This window comes from Phyllostomus discolor, chromosome X (genome assembly GCF_004126475.2).
Source record: "Phyllostomus discolor isolate MPI-MPIP mPhyDis1 chromosome X, mPhyDis1.pri.v3, whole genome shotgun sequence".
NCBI classification, from domain to species: domain Eukaryota; kingdom Metazoa; phylum Chordata; class Mammalia; order Chiroptera; family Phyllostomidae; genus Phyllostomus; species Phyllostomus discolor.
The window spans coordinates 64,956,472-64,978,554 of record NC_050198.1 but is presented as its reverse complement, the minus strand read 5'-3'; the positions used below and the strand labels follow the sequence as shown (position 1 = coordinate 64,978,554).

Sequence of the window (22,083 nt, the reverse complement as noted above, 5' to 3'; positions counted from 1 at the left end):
AGGAAAACTACTGACTCTCAACCAATTTTGGCCTGTTTTTTTAGGACCCTCAAAATAAAACAAATGGGAATTAAGAATAAATGTTGATTAAGAATAAATTAAGATTTTTACACTTATACAAGTTTTTAGAAAACAAATAAGAATATGCAACAGAGATTGTATGTGGCCTACAAAACCTAAAGTATATTCTAACTAGCCCTTTACACAAAAATTTTACTCTCTCCTAGGTTAGAGGATGTAGTCTGTACCTTCTATAGTGATTGGAATTTGAGGAAATCCTGGAAAGGAGGGGATCATAGATGGTTGGAACTTGCAAATGTTGTCTTTATCCCCATGATGTTCAGACTAGGAATTGGCCTCAGGGAAAATATATGTATAGGTGATCAAACAGGATGACTTCCTTTTTTAAAAAGTCAAAGAACCCTCCAATTTCTGAAAGCTTTGCTTTCTCCCCCTTACCTCAAATAGCAGTTATTTTTATATTTTCCCTGAGTTTATCACTGTTATCTATAGAAATTTTAAGCTATACAAGCCACTCTTATATCATCAGATGCATTTAAAATAAGTAGAATATGAATTATAATAAAGCAGATGATATGATGAAATGGATATTTAAATTCCATTTGTTTACCCAGGTGTTTTGTTATAGAGCTCTGGTTACATCTGATCACCTTACTTAAGTGAGCATCTTCTATTTAACACAAGTGTCTATGTAAGAAAACTATTAAAATCATCAGGGTAATACTGTGCCCCACAGATTCATAGTTAATAATTATACCTCCAAATTATATCATCAGAGTTGGAATGAACCTCAGAGGATATGCCCCATACAGAAATTTTCCTCACACATCCCAGATGGGTGAACATTCAGACTCTAATTAAATTCTAATAATTAAAAGTTTTACACTTTTTATATTTTCTATAATATGTCAATGCCCTTTGACTCCAAATACTTCTTTCACATCATGAATTGGCTGATATAATTAGATTCAATATTTAACAACTGTTGAGGTATGAATCAAAGCCAGTCTTTTTCCACCTTTGCTGAAATTCCAGAAGCTTTTATTTTTTCTAATGTGAATGGTACCCAGGAATTCATAGACATGATTTGAGAACTATTCTATGTTATTAAATTCCTTCAAGTAATTTTTAGATTAAGGAAGCAGTTCATGCTGGATGCCCAGGGAAGACAATACAAGCAATACTCTTTTGATGTACCTAGCTGTTGACTGAAACACTTTTGACATGTGGAAAGCCAGATATATCCACTTATAAAAATATCCTACAGTAAACAGACCATCTTGGGTGTGGCAAATACACTCTTCAAAGATGTTTACAAGATGGGTCTGACATTCATTTCCAGTCAACTGAATTTTTAATACATGAAGATATTAAAATTAAAATAAATAGTATTTCCAGCATCAATTGACCCCTTCAATGGAAATCTTTTTACCACTTCATTAGATACAGGCTACGAACTTTTGTTACCCTACATTTCTATCTAACTACTGCTACCCATATGATTTAACAGGGGAAAATGACATCAAGTAATAACTTGTAACCATAATTTCAAATACAGTTTCATGTTGTTGCTCTCGCATATTTTTATAGATAAATAAAAACTACATCTTAAAATTTGTTTTCTAATTTTAATGCAAGTCACAGGAAAGCCGTTAATCATATGAACATTTACAACTTTATAATAGTTTCCAGCTAAGGCAATTTATCATGCACAATTCTAGGGAATAATATGAACTATTTTCATCTGTGTTAATTACTACACTATCCTACTTTTATTTTCTATTTATGTTCTTGAAAGATTTGCTTGCCCACAATCTCACTGCATTCTCTGTAACTACAAATAAGATATCTAGGGGTATTCATGCCCTGTGTTCATCAAGTAAACAATTCAAAGATAAGAGTCTTTGGTTAAAAAGAAAACACCTAACCCATATTTTGGCAGTGGAGAGAAAAAATTTAATCATAGATTTTAAACTTATAATACCATAAGTCTACCATATCTAGGTTATATACCAGAGAAACTTTTATGCTTCTTAAGTTTCTCTTCTCTCCAAAAGGTGGATGTGTGTGTTACAGAGAGAGATAGAGCAAGAGAGAGATAGAGTGAGCACACAACAGAGATTTTTATGTCTTTCTAAATGGCATGTTTAAGGTATAAATGCTGAAACCATGAACATTTCCTAAATATTCTTTTTCTAAAGCAGGGGAAAATGTTTACTTGAACCTATTGCTGGAAAGAGTGAGTGTGTGCCTGCCAGGGCCAGACCAAATAGGGATTTGAACCATTTCTTTCATCAGTGCTCTCTGCAAAACTCATGCAATACTCTACAAACAGAAGAGAAAAAATAAATGTTCCTATTCTTCTAAGAGTCAAACTACTCTTCATGCTATAGAAACAGCCCGCTCCCCCCAGGGGTCCTTTTGTACTATGGTTCTTCTTTGCCCACCGCCAGTAGGTATTGTGGCTTCTAATGCCAGAGTTTGGTAAAAAGGAAAGGAAATACTTAACTAAAAGTTACGCAGGTTTAGATAAATTGTGGAATTCTACTCTTAAAGCTCACTCCCTTTAGAAATAAAGATACACTCACAAACACACAGTCCTGCCCCACCCCCCACCGGCTCTGCCCAGTCAGGCCCGTCTCAGAGCATGACAGTCATAAGTACCGTCTTCCAGAAGAAAAAAAAACAGAAGTCTACAGCTCACTTCTCCTGGTTCCTCTCGGTCATCTGTGCTCTGCTGGGCAGGACTCCTGTGGTTCCCAGCACCATCAGCTGTGTTGCTGCAATCTCCAGTTCTTAATCCAAAAACATGTGGCACCTCCTCATGGCCCACCAAAGAGAGTCCTTTCACCCCTTTTATTTAAACAAAAGCCTACTTTTTGTTTAAATCCCATCCTGTAACCTCCTCCGTAACCCCATTTCCAACTCCTCCCACTATTGGTTACACCTGCTAGCACTCCTGTATTCTCTGCCTTTCTTGGCTGCCATAGTTAGTCTGGGCAGGCATGGCCCCATGGAGTGGAGCAAACCATCAGCAAGCTCTCCCGCAGACCTAGACATTGTAACCAGGGGGAGCTGCCTCCTAGCTACATCATGGGCCAAAGTCATGCCCATCTCCCTGGCCCTGCTCAGGCTGAGAAGCTAGCCTGATGTTATTGATATGCAAAATAATCTCAATTCCTGTGCTGCTGCTTTTCCCAGCCTCCAAACTAGGCTTTTTTGGGGAGTGCCTTAGGGCCTCTCAGCCTGTTCCGTGTTACATTCATAGCACTGCATCAACAAACCTTTTTAAGGTGGAGGAGTGGGAAGGAGCAGGTTCCAGATCCCAATGGTGACTACCAAAAATTATTTTAACAATTACCAAAATACAGTAATAGTATATTTTTAAATTTGTCCTCAGTGCTCAATTTCACTCTGACTTGGCTCCATTGTTAGAATTTCACAAGATTCATTTGCTTTGTGTATGAAGTTCAGGGAGCAGCAGTGGAGAGAGTTTTCTTGAGACTGTTTTCCCCAACTGTTATAATATTGGAGATTCTCTTCTAGTCATACATACTGACCGTCCTCCAACACTCATACACACTCCAGGAATTATAAAGGGAAACCTTGTGTGTATGGATTGTGTCATTCACTGTCTTGCTTCTGTAACTTTATAGAAATAGCTATTTCCTAGGCAGCCTGTTGTAAAATCTGAGGCCCAGAGATTGACTTGGAGGTTTAGTTATTGGTTGCCTACACAATGATTTAAATTTCTGCTAATTCTGAAAAGAATTTGTGCAGAGAATTACCAACAACTGTCCACTAATTATGTTATTGATGGCAACTTAATATTATGCATATAGAATTGCCCCCCCCATTTCAGTCAACAAGGAAGTCACCCATTATTGAACTTCATTCAAACGTCCTAATCTATCATGTTGGGCACAAGCTAAGCATTCTAGTCTGCCTAAGGAAATACTTCTTTTTTTTTCCCTCATGCACAGGTGTATATAAGAACTAGGTTATACTTGCATTGCAGGGTGCATCGGGGACTACACATCTAAGAGGGGAGGACCCGAAGAAATCCAGAATTATCTTCTGATGGGCAGGGCCCCTTGTAGTACAGGCTTCCTTCACTATATGAGTGTTCTAGGAACCCTTCTATATCAGTGTACCAGCTGGCATTGTTGTGAAAGGCTGCGTTTGGATTCAGTGATTTTTTTGAAGACTCTTTCAATGCTTTTGTCCATTTCATGATGGGTGATTTATGAGCACAGCTGCCCATACCACACTGAACTGAGTGTTCAGCAGTTTTTGAACAAAAATGACATGACCCCCCACACCCTACCCTTCCTATTCACCAGATCTTGCCCTGAGCAACTGTGTTTTTGTTTCCCAGTTAAAAAAGTCCTCAAATGGAAATGTTTTACTGATGTGGAAGAGGTGAAACAAAAAACAGCAGAAACACTAAAAGGCATCAAAATCAAGTTCAAAAACTGTTTTGAGCCATGGAAAAAATGTCTTGATAGGTGTACTGCATCAAATGGAGAGTACTTTGAAGGTGACTAAAGTTTAAACGTGTAAGAATAAATACACAATTTTTATAAATACATTCTGGCTTTTTTGGGGTCCTACTCATATATTCCCCTTAGGTGGAAAGGGCAAGTATTTTTTTCTTTGCTTGAATTCCAAAATATTTAGCCAAGATGTTGGTTCATGCCATTTCAATGATAGTCTTTAGCTGAATGGCCTTCTGATGAACCATTCACAGGTTGGCTGGCATTTAAAATAGATGGCGATGGACAACAAATCAACCTTAATATTATTTCTTCAAGAGTATGTATAAACCTAAATGTTTGGGGAGCTTTTATGTACAAACAACTTAGTGGATCTCATAGCATTATTAACATATAAAACTCTTAGCATCCGGTTTCTCAATCAAGTATGTGCTGCTTTTTACCAAGGCATTGAAAAATATGCTACATTTTATAGACCAGGCAAACATTGAAACAGTAGCAATAAATTTATTTTCCATTTTGGTTGCATTTGTGTTTCTTATCTGTAATAAGAATCTACCAACTAATATCTATTTTCATTGCCTGTAAATTTCTCTCTTGAGGTGCTCTCTTGATGTAGTTAATCAAATGACTTTTACAGCTAGACAATGCTAGGTTTCAAAAATATTGTTGTAATTTGGTGATAAGATGCGAAAAGAAAATTTGCTCCTTTATATTAAAAATAACTCAGTTAATGCTTTTAAGACATCTGAGTAATTTAATTTATAGCTATCACCCAGATATTCAATGTCTAACCATCCTAAGAAAACAATCATGTTTGTATGTAAGATATATCCAAAAAGTGCTCATCTCAGCACTATTTTTCAATATCACAATATTGAAAACAAGCTAAATGCCCCACAACAAGGCATTGGGATTAAATAAATAAAGGTGAAAACACATAATAGAATACTCTAATGTACATAATAAATATACATACAACATATAAATTCATGATTGGGCCCCTCTAAGTGCAAGAATTTTGAATCACTTCTGGTTCTCTTTGTCCGCCCCTCCCCTCCAAACAACAACCATTTATTAAGCTCAAAAATATGTTGACCAACAATTTGGGCTGTTTTCACCTGGATGCTCCTGCTGATCTGGGTCAGGCCCAACTAACTGATCTTTGCTGTGGTTCATGCATGTGCCTCTGATTGGGTGCTGAGTTGGCTGGTGACTGGTTAAGCAGCTCAGATGGCTACTTAACTCTCTGCTGAGATATGGTCTAGTATCCTCCAGTAGATCAGCCTAGACTCATTTACATCTTGGTAATGTCTAGGCTCAGCCAAGTCTGTAAGCACCAATAGACAAGCACTTTTTAAGCTTTTTCTTCCTCTTTTTAAAAAAGTTTTTCATTTGGTTGAAAAATTTATCATCTTAACCATTTTTAAGTGTATGTTACAGTAATGTCAACTGTATTCACGTTGTTGTGCAACAGATCTCTAGAACATTTTCACCTTGTAAAACTAAACCTCTATATTTACTGGCTGGTGTAGCTCAGTGGATTGAGCGTGGGCTGTGAACCAAAGTGTCGCAGGTTCGATTCCCAGTCAGGGTACATACATGGGTTGTAGGCCATGACCCCCAGGAACCACACATTGATGTTTCTCTCTCTCTCTATCTCCCTCCCTTCCCTCTCTAAAAAATAAATAAATAAAATCTTAAAAAAAAACCCTAAAACTCTATATTCAATGAACAACTCCCCCTTTCCACTCTTCCCAACCCCTGGTAACCACCATTTCATTTTCTGTTTCTGTAAGTTTGACTACTTTAGATCTTTTGTATAAGTGAAATCATACAATGTTTGTGTTTTTGTTATTGGGTTATTTCACTTAAAATAACACTCCTAAGTTTCATCCATGTTGTAGCACATGGCAAGATTCCCCTTTTAAAAGTTGAACAATATTCCATTGTATGTATATATCACATTTTCTTTATTTATTCATACACTGATACATATTTGGGTTGCTTCCACCTCTTGGGTATTATGAATAATGCTACAATGAACATAGGTGTGAAAATATCTCTTTGAGATCCTGCTTTCAATTGTTTCACATATATACACAGGAATGAGATTGCTGGATCATATGGTAATTCCATTATTAATTTTGTAAGTTTAAGTCCATAATGCTTTCCATAGCACTGTGCGATCTTATATTCTCACTAACAATACACAAGGATTCCAGTTTCTTCACATCCTCATCAACACTTGTCATTTCCATTTTTTGTGGCCATCTCGATGAGTATGAGGTTATACTTCATGATATTTTTATGTGTATTTCCCTGATGATCAGTGATAATTGAACATCTTTTCATGTACCTGTTGGCCATTTGTATGTCTTCTGTGGAAAAATATCTATTCATGTCTTTTGTGTTTGCTTTGTTTTTTTTTTTTTGTGTGTGTGTGTGGTTCTCTGTATATTTTATTTTCTTCAGTGAGTATTTATTAACTTTTATATTGAAGAAATTATTTGAAATAGTAATACACGATATATCAAGCAAGTTTTTGAAATAGATAGATAGGTAAATGTTGAGTGCCTAGTTGGAGTAACTTACGTGTGGGGCCAGAATTAAACACTTGGAAAACACTTAAAGGAGTAACTTTATTCCAAACTAAGTCCCCAATATTTTGTGAATCAAGGAGCTCAGGTAGCATAAATCAGTGAACCTGAGCTGGCAATGAAGCCATGAAGTACTTAATAACAGCCTGTGCCTAAAATCCATGTGGGGTACTTGGTGATCTTGCACACAAAATCTTGGTCTGGATACTGCAAATAAATATTTTCTTAGGGATTTTGAAACTTTATTATGTAAATATGCTTTATGACTTTTATCTAGCCAATTCACAAGTAACTAGATAAATTACCAATAATTTTATAATCTGGGTTTTAAGAAATGCACTTTAAGTATCTTCAGGTCAAACTTAGTATAAAATAAAAATAAGCAAAGAAAAGCTCATCACAAGGCTTTCACTTTGAAATCCCAGTCAAATTTTAAAGCTTGAATTACATGATTCATGTCAATGAAGTGGATTTTCTCAAAGCTATGAACTTACTGGATAGAATTACTACCCTAAAAGAAATAATGGAGAATTATGGCAATTGTCATCTTAATAAGGTATGCAAGCTGTGATCATTATTTTCTTTATTTTAATAATTATTTTATTGTTGTTCAATTACAGTTGTCTGCAGTTTCCCCCAACCACTCCCCCCGACCCCAGCCAAACCCACCTCCCCCCCTGTTTCCATCCTCCCTCCAGGTTTTTTCCATGTGTCCTTTGTAGTAGTTCCTGAAAACCCTTCTTCACACTGCTCCCTCCTCCCTCCCCTCTGGGTATCATAAAATTGTTCTTAATTTCTATGGCTCTGGTTATATTTTGCTTGCTTTTTTTCTTTTGTTGATTATGTTCTACTTAAAGGTAAGATTATATGGTATTTGTCCCTCACCACCTGGTTCATTTCACTTAGCATAATGCTCTCTAGTTCCATCCATGCTGTCACAAAGGGTAGAAGCTCCTTCTTTCTCTCTGCTGCATAGTATTCCACTGGGTAAATATACCATAGTTTTTTGATCTGCTCATTTGCTGATGGGCACTTGGGTTGCTTCCAGCACTTGGCTTTTGTAAATCGTGCTGCTATGAACATTGGGGTGTATAGGGTCTTTTGGAATGGTGTTTCATGGTTCTTAGGATATAATGTCAGCAGTGGAATTGCTGGGTCAAAAGGCAGTTCCATTTTTTGTTTTCTGAGTAAATTCCATACTGTTTTTCACAGTGGCTATACCAGTCCACATTCCCACCAACAGTGCAATAGGGTTCCTTTATCTCCACATCCTCTCCAACACTTGTTAGTTGATTTCTTTATAATGGCTATTCTGACTGGTGTGAAGTGGTATCTCATTGTGGTTTTAATTTGAATCTCCCTGATGGCTAGTGATGTTGAGCATCTTTTAATTTGTCTCTGGACCCTCTGTATGTCCTCCTTGGAGAATTGTCTGTTCAAGTCAGTTGTCCATTTTTTAATCGAGTTTTTTTCGTCTTCCTGGAGTGGAGTTGTGTGAGCTCTTTATATATTTTTGAGATCAAACCCTTATTGGAGGTATCATTGGAAAATATGTTTTGCCTTACAGTTGGTTCTCTCTTCATTTTAATGCTGTTTTCTTTGGCCATGCATAAGCTTTTTAATTTGATGAAGTTCCGTTTGTTTATTCTTTCCTTTATGTGCCTTGCTTTAGGAGACATATCTGTGAAGATGTTGCTGGGTGGGATGTCTGAGATTTTCCTGCCAACGTTTTCCTCTAGGACTTTTATGATGTCACAACTTATATTTAAGTCTTTTATCCACCTTGAATTTCTTTTTATGTATTTTGTAAGTTGGTGATCGAGTTTCATTTTTTTCTATGTAGTAGTCGAGATCACTCAACACCATTTGTTAAAGAGGCTATTTTTGCTCCATTTTATGCTTCTTCTCCCTTTACCAAATATTAATTGACTATAGAGACTTGGGTTTATTTCAGGGCTCTCTATTCTGTTCCATTAATCTGTGTGTCTTTTTGTTATGCCAGTACTAGGCTGTTTTGATTACAGTGGCATTGCAATACAGTTTGATGTCAGGTGCTTTGATTTCTCCTACTTTGTTCTTTTTTCTCAAAATTGTTGCAGCTATTCAGGGTAGTTTTTGGTTCCATATAAATTTTTGAAATGTTTGTTCTTTATCTGTGTACTATGTCATTTATATTTTAATAGGTATTGCATTGAATCTATAAATTGCTTTGGGTAGTATGGACATTTTGATAATGTTAATTCTTCCAATTTATCAGCATGGTATGTGCTTCCATTTGTTTTGTGTATTCCCTAATTTCTTTCTTCAGTGTTGTATAGTTTTCTGAGTACAAGTCTTTTACCTCTTTGGTTAAGTTTACTTCTAGGTACTTTATTTTTCTTGTTGATATATCAAATGGGATTTTTTTCCCTGAATTCTGTTTCTGATATTTCATAATTGGTATACAAAAATGCCTTTGATTTCTGAATACTGACTTTGTATCCCACTCTTTTGCCACATTCACTTATTGGGTTGAATGGCTTTTTGGTGGAGTCCATAGGGTTTTCTATGTACACTATCATGTCATCTGCAAACAATGACAATTTTGCTTCTTCCTTTCCAATTTGGATGCCTCTTATCTTTTTTTCTTGTCTGATTGCTGTGCCTAGGACTTCCAATACTATGTTGAATAGGAGTGGTGAAAGTGGGCATCCTTGTCTTGTCCTTGATCTTAGTGGGAAAGCTCTAGGTTTTTCCCCATTGAATATGATTGTTGGCTGTAGGTCTCTCATATATGGCCCTTGTTATGTTGAGGAACACTCCCTTTATTCCTACATTGCTAAGTGTTTTTATCATAAATGGGTACTGTACTTTATCAAATACTTTTTCCACATCTATGGATATGATCATGTGATTTTTGTCTTTTGTTTTGTTTATGTGGTGTATTATGTTTCTTGATTACTGAATATTGTACCATCCTTGCATCCCTGGGATGAATCCCACTTGATCATGTTGTATGATTATTTTCATGGATTGCTGGATATGGTTTGCCAATATTTTGTTGAGGAATTTAGTGTCTATGTTCATCAGTGATATTGGCTTGAAGTTTTCTTTCCTTGTTATGATTTTGTCTGGTTTTGGGATTAGGATGATGCTGGCTTCCTAAAAAGACTTTGTGAATCTTCCATCTTCTTGGATTTTTTTGGAATAATCTGTGAAGAACAGGGGTTAGCTGTTCCTTAAATGTTTTGTAAAATTGTCTTTTGAAACTGTCTTGTCCAGGAATTTTGTGTGTCAGAAGCTTTTTGATTACGGCTTCAATTTCATCAGTGATTATTGGTCTGTTCAGGCTTTCTGCTTCTTCTTCATTCGGTTTTGGAAGATTATATTTTTCTAAAAATTTGTCCATTTCACCTAAATTTTCAAATTTCTTGACGTATAGTTCTTCATACTAATTTCTTATAATCCTTTGTATTTCCATGGTATCAGTTGTAATCTCTCCTGTTTCATTTGTGATTGTGTTTATTTGGGTCCTCTTTCTTTTTTTCTTGATGAGTCTGCTTAAAGGCTTGTTGATTTTGTTTATCTGTTCAAGGAAGCAGCTCCTCGATTTATTGTTCCTTAGAATTGTGTTTTTAGTCTCTATGATATCAAATTCTGCTCTGATCTTGATTATTTCCTTCCTTCCACTTGCTTTGGTCTGTCTTTGTTGTTGTTCCTCGAGTTCTTGTAGGTGTAGGATTAAATTATTTATTTTAAATGTTTCTATATATTTTTTAGGTAGGCCTGTATTGCTATTAACTTCCCTCTCAGGACTGCCTTCATTGTGTACCATAAGTTTTGGGTTGTTGTGAGTTCATTTTCATTTTTTTTCCAGAAACTTTTTGATTTCTCCCTTAATCTCATTCTTGACCCATTCATTGTTTAATAGTATGCTATCCAATCTCTATGAGTTTGAATGTTTTTGGTTTTTTTCCTTGAGCTTGGTTTCTAGTTTCAGTCCCTTTGGTCGGAGAAAATGCTTGATATGATTTCCATTTTCTTGAATTTGTTGAGGCTTCTTTTGTGTTCTATCATGTGATCTATCTTTAAAAATATTCCATGTGCATTTGAAAAGAATGTGTATTTTGCTTATTTGGGATGAAAGGCTATATATATACATATATCAATTAAGTGCATTTGATCCAAGACATGGTTTAATGTTTTAATATCCTTTTTGATGTTTTGTTTGGAAGATCTATCTTTTTATTTAAATGGGTGTTAAGTCCTCTTCATACAAGTGTGTTGCTGCCTATACATTTCTTGAAATCCTCCAAGATTTTTCTTATATATTTGGGTGCTCCTATGTTGGGTGAATATATATTTCCACAGTTTATGTCTTGTTGATGGATTCTTCCCTTAAGTATTATGAAGTGACCTTCTGGGTGTCTTTTTCTGGCCTGCTTTCTGAAGTCTGTTTTGTCTGATATGAGTATTGCTACCCTGGCTTTTTTTTTTTCCTGTGCACTTGCTTGGAATATTTCTTTTCAACCCTTCACTTTCAGTCTGTGTAGGTCTTTTGTCCCGAGGTGGGTCTCTTTTAGGCAGCATATGTGTGGATCATGCTTTTCTATCCATTCGGCTATTCTATGTTTTTTTTATTTGAGCATTTAATCCATTTATGTTTAAGGTTAGTATTGATAGGTACTTACTCATTGCCATTTTTTCATACCTTTAGTTCCTCTCTATCTCACTATTGTTCTTTCCATTCTTAAAGCAGACCCTTTAGCAACTCTTGCAGAGCTGGTTTCAAGGAGGTTTATTCTTTGAGGCTTCTTTTGCCCTGGAAGCTTCTTATTTGGCCTTCTACTTTAATTGAGATCCTTGCTGGATAGAGTAGTCTTGGTTGCAGGCCTTTGGTTTTCATTACTTAGAATATTCCTTGCCAATCCCTTCTGGCTTGGAGCATTTCCACTGAGAAGTGGGCTGCTTGGCCTTATTGGGGCTTCCTTGTATGTCACTTCCGGATGTTCCCTTGCTGCCTTCACGAGTCTCTCTTTATCTTGGAATTTTGTCATTTTAATTATGCTGTGTCTTGAAATGGACCTCTTTGTGTTCCTCTCGGTTGGGACTGTCTGTGTTTCTTGGATTTGTGTGAATTTTCCTGTCATGAAAGTAGGGAAGTTTTCCATTGTTACCTTTTCAAATAGGTTTTCTATGCTTTGCTCTTTTACTTCTCCTTCTGGTATCCCAATTATATGGATATTGTAATGTTTCATGTTGTCCTGCATTTCCCTTAACCCCTCTTCATTCTTTCTGAGTCTCTTATCCTTTTCTTTCTTTTTCTGGGTGTTTCTTTCTACCTTGTCTTCCAGCTTGCTGATTTTATCCTCAGCTTCACATAGCCTGCTTTCAATTGGTTCTACTGTGTTCTTCAGTTCAGAAATTGTATTCTTAATTTCCTTTTGGCCCTTGTTGATAGTTCCTATTTTCTTTTTCATGTTGATATAGTTTGAAGTGAGTTCATTGTAGTTTCCCTGTAGTTTTTGGTAATTCTCTGTGAGCTCATTGAGCTTCCTTATAACCATTGCTTTGAACTCAATATCTGATAGTTGAGTTGCCTCTGTTTCATTTAGCATTCTTTCTGAAGCTTCCTTTTTTCCTTTCATTTGGGGATTGTTTCTTTGTCTTCCCATTGTTTGTTTGTGTTTAGTTGGAGGGGGAAGGCAAAATGGTTTAATACAGTGGGAATATATTATATGGTATTTAAAGTACCAACCCTCAGAGAAGAGATAGGAAATCTTTTTAATATGTATAGTTTTAAGACTGATATTTCACCTAACTAGCCACTTTTTAGAAAGGGGTGAAAAAAGATAAGACTTTTGTTGGAGCAGGAAAGGATTGTGAGTTGGATCTAGAAAGCAGTGAGCTTGTGAGAAGTCAGATTATGAGATAAAAAGAGAATAAATAATAGAAAATATGTGTAGTGTGTGACAGAATAGCGTTAACCACAATAGTAATAAAGTTGCCAATACAGTGAAGTGAGCTAAGATCCAGGAGTGGCGTTGTGCAGTATTTACAGTTGTATGGAACAGCAATTATTTACAATAGTAATGGAGCAACAATCATTGGACAGAATCTATGTTACCTCAGTAACAAGAATAGGAAGTATAGGACCTAGAGTAGTGTGCTATTGGGACACAAGTGAAGTGAAAGACAGAAAATTAAAAATACACTAAGAAAGAGAGAACAAGGGAAACCAGTCAAACAATGCAATTTGACAAATCAAGTGAAGAAGACTAGATGGAAAAAAGATAAATAAAAAATACTAATAAAAATGAAAAATGTAAAAATAATAAAAAATAATAACAATACCTGCTGCGGTCCAGCCGCAGCTAGGTCCAGGGGTTCCTGAAAAGTGGGTAAGGCGTCGGCGACGGGAGACAGACGACAACACACCTCAGAGTACAGTGATGCTCTGTTCCATTTATTGCAAGTACAAGCAGGTTTTTATACTTTCATTTTTGGTAGTGATTAACATTTGCGATTAGGTGAAGCAGGAAAAAATTAATACAAAGGTATCCAGGAAAAGTACAAAAGTTTCCATAGATTCAGTTATATTAAACAGAGATTGTTTTGACCAGGAGAGCCATAGATCAGACCATTAGAAATAGCTGTACGTACAGAGTTTGAATGTCTTATTATTTACTAAAGTTCTCAGAATTTGTCATCTGACTCCCTGGTAACTGTTTCTACATGCTTAGTTTGTAATAGTTAACCAGCTTTTCTTATTTCTTTGCCTGTCTAATTCTACTTGATATATATTCCTATTCAAGGTAAAGGAGGGGCTGTTAGTCCAACAACTTTTAGCCATTCAGGGGCTATTTCATTAGAGGGGATTTTGTTCTCTGGTTAAGAAATTATTTTGTACAACTTCATTGAAAATATGCAAATTAATAAACCTGAGATACTGGTGTCTAACAATCCCACCACCTTTTAATCACCAAAACAAACATGTAAGGAGAGATAAACAGGAAATCCAGCTACAGTAAACCTTTTTTGTTCCTTAGTTAATAAACACCAGGGAGGTCTGCTTCAAGCTAGCCTTTCCATGAAATTTAGACTATTATAAGGCACTTGAACTCCATCCTTATTGACCATTCTAATGCCACCCTCATTATATGCTCCTGTATAAGGCAATGGGGGATCTGGAGCCCTCTGGAGACTATTAACTTCTTTTGGGGGATATCATAATTTGCCATTAATCCAATATGCTACCCAGGGGTATCTCTGGGCTGTGGGTAGGGGTCTATATATATTTTTTTCTTGTTTTCTTGAAAGACTCTTTGTATCTATGGGTAAGGAACAGGCATGGGAAAGTCCGCCAATAATTCAGCCTGTTGTAACTAATTCATGAATTCTTTTATGGGAACAATCGGGGATAATTTCTTACTCAGGTTTATAAACACCTTGTTTAAAACAATTTGGGCATGATTCAATAGTCTAGGGAGAACTATTTGTCCCTTCAGAATTTCCCTCAAAGTTAATCGTTGACTCACTTCGAGACTTTTTCTTCTCATGGCCTGTTCTTATGGGAATCAGGGTATAAAGTAAGACCATGATTAATATTAGCAAGGAAATTATTAAGAGCAATCCCCAGGAAAATTACTGCCCCCCTTTGTATGCCATGCTCTCTTCCAAGAAGATGGATTCCTTGAATTCCCTCTTTCCATGTTCTGACCTTGTCAAAAAACATGGTTGGAAGAGGGCGTGGCAAATACCAATATCCAATGGCTTGCAAGTTCTCTGGAGTAGAAAAGTGAAATTTGTCTCATTGTCTCCGTTGTTGGGATGACCCCTCTTTGGGCCTAACTCTGGTCCTTTCATAATTCCAAGTTTTATCATCTCACTTTTGGGAATAAAAAAAAAGAAAAAATGGGAAAGAACTAAGAAGGGATTAAAAAAAGAAAGGAAGAAGGAATAGAAAGGAAAGAAGGAAAGAAAGGAAGAAGGAATTAAAAATAAAAATTAAAAATTAAAAAAAGAAGGAAGTGAGAAGGAATTAAAAAAGGAAGAAAGGAAGGAAGGAAAAGGAAAGAAGCAGAGAAAGGAAGAAGGAATTAGAAAAAAAAGAAAACATGGAAGCATCCTGCTGGCTTTAAAGAAGTCAAACCAATTCTGCTTGTCTTCCTTGCTGCAGCAAGCTGAAGGGGGATTGGTGTGTCTGGGCAGCAGGTGCCTCCACATGGCGGGGTCAGGCACACTGAGTCGCTGGGGCTGCAGGCATGAGATCTTGGCCTCTGCTGTTGGGACAGGACCCGCAGGTGCTGGGCCAGGGTTCTGGGTGTGCACCACCCTGTGGACCTCAATTGCCTCAGGGCAAGGGGTGCAGTCCGGGTCCTGAGTGCACAGCCTCCACCACAGCTGCGGAGGCAGCTTGTTTGGCGGGGTCAGGCTCACTCCACAATCGGGGCTGCTGGCATCAGCGTTCAGTCTCTGCTGCTGGAGTGAAACTGGAACTGGGCGACGGGTTAGGGCGCGTACTGTCCTAGGGTTTAGGGTGTGAGTGCTCAGCTGCAGCAGCAGCAGTGGGGGCAGGGCAGGGTGGGAGGCAGCTGGGTTGGTGGCATACCTCTGGGGTTGCAGGTGTCACTGGGCACCCTCTGCCGCTGGGGCCAGGGCAAGGGGTGCAGTCCGGGTCCTGGCAGCAGTGGTGGGCCTATAGCTGAGGCTATGGAGGTTGGTGGGGTACAGCTGGGGAGGTGGGGTTGGCTTCCCTGGAAGAATTTCAAAACAGCTGCTGAGTATTTCTTTTTTTCTTTTCCGTTTTGAAAAATTCCTCCTGGTCAAGCCTGCCACTCCATACAAGGGCCTGGTCTCTTGCACAGCCAAACTCTCCAACCAGATGCGGGACTATCCGGGTCAGGGCCCATCACGGCCCAACTCTTCCCAGCCTGCGTCCACAGTCTCAGCGGACACACACTGCCCCTGTGTGTTTGCCTTTTTGCCCTTATTCCCCCAGCAACTTCAAACATCCAGGTCCCTCCTGGTGCTGGTCAAATATTGTTTGGTAGGGGAGAGAGCTGTTGACGTGACTCTCTTTTGAGAATCTTGTAGTAGATGCGGTGGGCATTGGGCCTGGGGCTGCAGCCGCCCTGGTCCCTGTGCTGGTCCCAGGGACCTTATTGTCTCAAAGCACTCTCCTTACCATCTGATTTTTCAATATCCTCTACAATTTTGGCCTCCAATTTTCATATATGCTGAGATACTGTTGGCTGTTCACTCTGTTCCTTAGAAAATCGGCTAGGTGCTCCACCCATGTGAAGGAGGAAGTGGACTCTGCTCTCACCTGTCTTACTGCCATCTTCCCTCCTAATCATTAGTTTCTTAGCAGACAGCCTAGTATGATTAGCAGAGCATTCTGAGCAGCTGTGCACATTCATTCTGCAGAAGCAAACTGGACATCCAAAGTATCAATAATTATGGGGAAGAGGTACTGAGGTACAATGAGCCAACTATACATATAAACAGTTCTATTCCTGCTTCTAAACTCTTTTGTAATTGAAAGCCTAGATAGCATGCATATCTAAGACCCATACTCAGTCTTATTATACTACATATGTCTTCCACTAATGTCCCAACTCCTGTCCCTCACTCATTGCCATCTAATTTTCAGTACCTCTTCTTTTCTTCATGTTATTGTACCATTTCTCTTTCTTTTTGTATTGTAATACCTTACTGAAACTGTATTTTGCACTGCATTATGGCATCTCATCTACCTCTTCAGCATTTCACTGTGTTCTTGCTTTTCAACCTGATAAGCAGTACTTTATGACTAGTTTATTATCTTACAGGTGCAATTTTTTTTATCTTATTTTCAACCGCTCCCTTCTGTTTTGACCACATCATATCTGCACCTTTGTTTTGGATAAGTAACATTGGTTGTCCATCTGCCTACAACATTAATATTATCTATTTCCTCTTCTTCCTGACTTATTTCCTCTGGAACAAATCCATCTAATTGTTCAGTCTTATCTCTTGCTTTCTGTATCACAATGCTCTCTGCCTCCAAAGATCAGTGTCCTATTTCATTTCTTGAAAGATTGGCTTTCTTTTTTTTTTTTTCTAGCCACAGAGCCTTACTCAGCATTATTACATGGTTCACCCTCGTCCTCACTCAGCCCCCTACCACTAGTCAGTGGTTATGGATCATACTATTCTATTAACTTTTGATGTTTTTTAACCTTATTCTCCCCCTTTAGCTTATATAAGGCAATGTGCTCCTTAAAAATATTTTCTTTTTATCATTCTAAAAATAAGAATAAACTGACATTCAATAATCTATTCTATAACTACCCCCGCCATTCAGGTTCTCTCTTCTCCTCTGATGAGTTCAATCTGCCATATGTTTATTTAGAACATTTTCACATTCAAAACATTTAGGAAGCTAATTAATCCCTGGAGTACCCTTTTGGGACACACACCCAGGAGATAGAGGTAGTTAACATTAAGGCTGGGAGCAAAACCCAAGAATTTCTGTTTTCTAAATCACTGTTAAGACCATGTTTTCTTTCACTCTGTCTCACTACAATTGAAATAGATGCCATCATGAATAAATTACTTGGATTTAGTTTACAAGAAAGCTGCCAGAAATTGTGTGACCTTCCCAATACCCCAGATTTCTCTAATCAAACACATGTTAGATCTCTGTAATCTGCTTGGGAGCAGCTGGGAGTCAAAGGACAGAACAAGACTAGAGTATTTTGTGTTTTTTTTCTCTCTTTCATCCAGAAAAACAGAATTACTCACCCAAAAATGTCATTACAACAAGTCACTTTCAATAATAACAGGAGATCAAGTATGGGGGTAGATGTACAAGTTCTGAAAGCTAGAGGAAGAGGACTCAATCAGATTTGTGTTACTCATGTTGATCACATTACTACAAGGACACAATGGGAGGACAGAAAGATCTCCTTTATTTCAGCTCTTGCCAAAAATCCCTTTTCTTCTTTGTTCTTAAAAAATACTGAAAATATGCCGTTTTCAACCCTATGCTTATATGCTATATGAGGCCATTTGAGATTTATGGTTTGGCTTTTAAGCAGTAAAACAAGTTATTGTGTGCCAAATCACTGTTTTATCTGGCTGTTATTATGTCACCAAGAAGTAAGGAAGGGCTTTTGTATAATAAGGAAAAATTACTAGCAATTAAATCACTTTCTTCTTTATTTTCAGTTCAAATGCAAAAGGTAATTGTCTAATCATTGCATCTAAATTGCTAAGGCTATTGGTGATAAATAATAAATAAAACTCAGTCAACACTTTCTTCATCAAGAAAAAATACAACAGATGGTCTTAAATGTATTGGACTCTTCTTAATTTCTATGGTCTTGCTCTGAATGTGGTGGGCAGTACTGTTTAATCTTAGCCAAAATACAATAATGGTTGAAAGAAAACCTAGGCTAATAAAAACGTTTTCTGTTCATAAATACTATTCATAAGAGACTACATTATTTCTCTTTGTGAGGTGAAGAACTTAGTGTGGTCTTTATTGAAAGATGTAGGGAATTTGCTACAGCCATTTTGATCCAATTATTTTAGGTCAGTTAGTTATCTTAACATGTAAAAACTACCAATTTTCTTCCTATTAACTATCAAGTAGTACATATAATAAATACCCCTGATCTTATACTATCATTCCTAGGGTTCATTTCATATTAATAATTATTATAAGAGCAATAACTACAGCTAATCTTTATGTACTTAAATACCAGGCAAATAAATGCCAAGGCTAAGCTTATACTTTTTTTTTTACAATAAGTTGCTTACATTTAGAGATGAGGTAACTAAATTGAGGGATTAAGTAACTTGACAAAAATTATCTACCTAGGAAAAGGCAGACATGGAAAGTAATATCAGAGAGTGTGTTCTTGTCTACTTTCTTAGTCCATGTAGTCTTCTCTAATGAAATACTGGAGATTTGAGTACCTTATAAACATCAAAAATTTATTTCTTACAATTTTAAAAGCTGGGAAGCCCAAGTTCAAGCTGCTAGCAGACTTGGTGCATGGTGAGGGACCTCTTTATGGTTCACAGATGTCACTTTCTCACTTTGTTCTCACATGGTGGAAGAGGCAAAGGAAAAAATTTCATTTCCGTAACACTAACATTCATTATTTTTTTTTTATTTTGCTCAACAGTGCCATTTGTGTGTGTGTATTTAATCATAAGTGAGTTGTCAAAGAAGTAAGGAACATAAGAGGTTAACAGAGAAGGTTAAAAACAAAGCAAACACAGGAACCCTGAGAAGTTATCGCACTTTGTTTGGAGTGCATTAACAAAACTGAATTCAAGCTTTCAGTTTTTTATGACTTTGTTGGGTATGGAGGTCCACAGAGAAAGACCTGGCCTGATGAGGTGGAAAATCTACTATAAGATCCCTATTTTCTTATAAAACTATGATTCCAAAAAGTTATGTCCCCAGTACAGAGGTGAACTGGAAAGAAAGATACTCCTGCTCATACACTAAGAGACTTGAAAGAAAATTGCCTAGCTCACAAACTAGATGTTGGCTGGTGGGGAAAAAATCTCCTTTTAAAATAGTTTAAAGTGGTCTTTTGTTGCTAGTGACTCTATGCAGCTTTTAGTGAGTCAATAGTTTATCTATATAGGGAGAAATAAGTTTGGATCCTGTGGCCAATTAAAAATGACCTCAACTTCTTTAAAACTCCCCTCACGTAGAGGTGGGATCTATTTATTCTTCCATTAAAATTTGGTAGGGCTGTGTGACTTTTATGAACAATAGGATTTGAAAGAATGATAGCATATGTGCCAGTTTCTAGGCTTGGAATTTTAAAAACGGACATTATCCACTTCCTATCTGTTGGAACACTTGCCCTGGGGGAAGCTAGCTAACATATAAGAGGTTTTACTATTCTGAGACTGTTTTTCTGTGAAGAACCCAAGCCAGTCACCCAGAGAGACCAGGTAAAGAGAGGATGTGAGACCAGCTCACTCAGGCATTGTATATATGACCAAAGAAGACTTAGTTTACTCCAGAATAACTCCATCTGACTATTTTGTAAGAGGGACCCTAAGTGAGAACAACCCAAATGAACTTCAATTCCCAGAATCATGGGAGATAAAAAAAGTTGTTTTTTTAGTCCATTAAGTTTTGTGGTGGTTTGTTACACAGCAACAGAAAACAAAAGAGTTTCTTATTTTATGCCATATACATAAAATACTTTTCAAGTGGACTAAAGATTTAAATGTAAATGAGAAAAAACACCCTATTTTTAAAGGCACTTATAAGAGAACATTTTTATTCCTCAAAAGTAGGAAAGAAATGCTTAAAGAATATATAGAAAGCACAAACCACAAAAAAAGATCGGTGGAATTAGACTCCATTAAAACCTAGAAAGGACTTCCACTCATCAAAAGTTATCCTAAAGATCCAAGATGGCAATGGTATAGGTGGAAGATATACTCACCTCCACCCAGGACCAAACTGGAATTACATCTAAATTACAGAACAATCACCCTGAACAAACAACTGAAAACTAGCTGAAAAGAAGTCTTACAACCAAGGATTTACAAAAGAAGCCACATCGAGACTGGTAGGAAGGGTGGAGATACGAAAAGGGCTGATCCCACTTTCACAGGTGGCAGCTGAGATTCTGGAGGGATACCTCTTCTGCAGGGGGTTCCCCATGAGAAGTGTGAGGTCTCAACTCCAAGCCAGGCTCTTGAGCTCAGAGCACCAGAGCTATTAAGAGGTACCCACATAATATCTGGTTTTAAAAATCAGCAGGTATTCTGTCTGTGAGGGCCCCAGGCACCCTCTAAAATGGACAGTGAATAAAATTCCATTCACAGTCACTCACCTAGGTATCCATAGAAGGAAGGGAAGGTAAGACAAGAGTCACATGAGGAGAGTCTGGGGTTGGTGGCTCTCAGGAGAGAGCTAAAGGACAGCCATTAGAATCCCTGTGCTGTCATTTTCCCACACCATAGACACCATCATTCTTAGGTGGAACATTCCTGTTCATATGGCATCCACTGGGGGAAATAAAATTGCCCCAAGGAGACTGCACCATTGGACCCCCCAGGATATCTACTACATAAGGCCAATTCATAAAGACTGGGAGTCATAGAAAGATCTAACATGGAAACAAACACAAAGAGGTAGCCAAAATGGGAGACAAAGAAATGGGCCCTAAATGAAAGAACAGGAGAAATCTCCAGAAAAAGAGATAAATGAAATAGAGTCAAGTAACTTATCACATAGGGAGTTCAGGAAAATGGTTATAAGGATGCTCAAGGACCTTAGTGAGAACAACAAGGTACTTAGTGAGAATTGCAATAGCATAAAAGGACATTGAAACCATAAAAAAATAAGCAGCCTGAAATGAAGAATACAATATGTGAAACAAAGAATACACTGGAGGGAATAAATTGTGGGTTGGATATAGCAGAGTATTGAATCAGTGATTTAGAAGACTAGGTAGAAAGAAAAACTCAAGTACGGCACAAAAAAGAAAAAAAATTAAAAATGAGGAGAGTTTAATGGACCTCTGGGACAACAAGAAGAGTAACAACAACTACATCATATAGAGAACCAGAAGAGAGACAGATAGAGCAAGAGACTGATAACATATTTGAAGAAATAATGACCCAAAACTTCCTGATCTCTTGAGGAAAAGACACACAAGTCCAGGAATCACAGAGTCTCCCAAAAATGAACCCAAAGAGGCCCACACCAAAACACATCCTAATTAAAATTGCAAAGGTTGAAGATGAGGAGAGAATCATAAAGTCAAGAAGAGAAAGAAAGTTAGTTACCTACACGGGAGCTCACTTAAGATGGTCAGCTGATTTCTCAACAAAGCCGTTTCAAGTCAGAAGGGATTGGCATGAAATATTCAAAATGATGAAAAGCAAGGATCTACAAACAAGACTATGTTACCCAGCAAGGCTACCATTTAAAATTGAAGGAGAAATAAAGAGCT

General features: G+C 37.4%; 1 long non-coding RNA gene across 1 annotated transcript; it reads left to right on the top strand.

Annotated features, from left to right (window-relative positions):
- The first annotated feature begins 2,685 nt into the window (after positions 1-2,685).
- LOC118498431 lies at positions 2,686-20,785 on the top strand. Its single transcript, XR_004900922.1, has 3 exons — positions 2,686-2,797; positions 15,674-15,679; positions 20,775-20,785. It is a non-coding gene; the product is annotated as an uncharacterized LOC118498431 (long non-coding RNA).
- Positions 20,786-22,083: the final 1,298 nt, after the last annotated feature.